We start from the raw sequence: 886 nt of genomic DNA, 5'->3' as shown, positions 1-886 counted from the left end.
ATAGATAGACAGACAGACAGACTTAATTAATATTAATATTTGGCTTTGCCTGGGCTGAATGGCAAAAAAGAGCAGATAAACATGACTGACAGCTCCGAGTGTGCAATTAATGCTCTTATTCACATGAACTCTGGATTAAACACGACTGTCTTCCAAAACAACATTTCATCTCAGCATCTGTGCTGGACATCATTTTAAGGATTTGGAGACCCTACATCTATTTAAAACGAGCTGCCAAACAACAAGCGCTTTAGAAAAGGTAAAGCAGATTGCTTTAAATCATTCAATAATACAACGCACTAAAAGAGCGTGTAAACAGTGTTTGAGGACTGTGCCGGTAGACAGCGTTTCGTTTTTAATAACATGACAACCCGATGTACAGACTACAAAAACAGAACATGCGCAGTCGTTTCCAAACGATTCGCATATTTGTGTTTTAAACTAATAAGAAAGGATGAACCGATGACTGTTAAAGCATAAAACACAGTTGACCAATAGAAGTTATTGTACACATTTCTACGAACTACACTTACTTCCTGCTTAGGGTCCTTCCCTGGCGGAGTCTTACATTTAGCAGTCCTGAGAAATGCCTGTCGATAAAGCACGTGCAACTACTTAATAATTAAGTTGTGTTCTATTTGTTTTAGTATTTTCTCTCTTTTAATATATTATGTGTAGATGTATTTCATGTATTTTTGTCTAAGAGCACACTGGCTTTTCTCCACCCTGGCAGTTTATAATCATTTAAGAGGGTTGTATATGACAGATTAGTCACTCAATGAATGAGAAGCATATGTTGGATATTTTAATAGCAGATTAAATAGCATTTAGAACATCAATTCATATCTCTTTTACCAATATTAGATTTTTGTTGTTGTTGTTGTTG

This window comes from Sinocyclocheilus grahami, unplaced genomic scaffold (assembly GCF_001515645.1).
Source record: "Sinocyclocheilus grahami isolate Dianchi unplaced genomic scaffold, SAMN03320097.WGS_v1.1 scaffold655.1, whole genome shotgun sequence".
NCBI classification, from domain to species: Eukaryota; Metazoa; Chordata; class Actinopteri; order Cypriniformes; family Cyprinidae; genus Sinocyclocheilus; species Sinocyclocheilus grahami.
Note: the sequence above shows the minus strand (reverse complement) of the source record.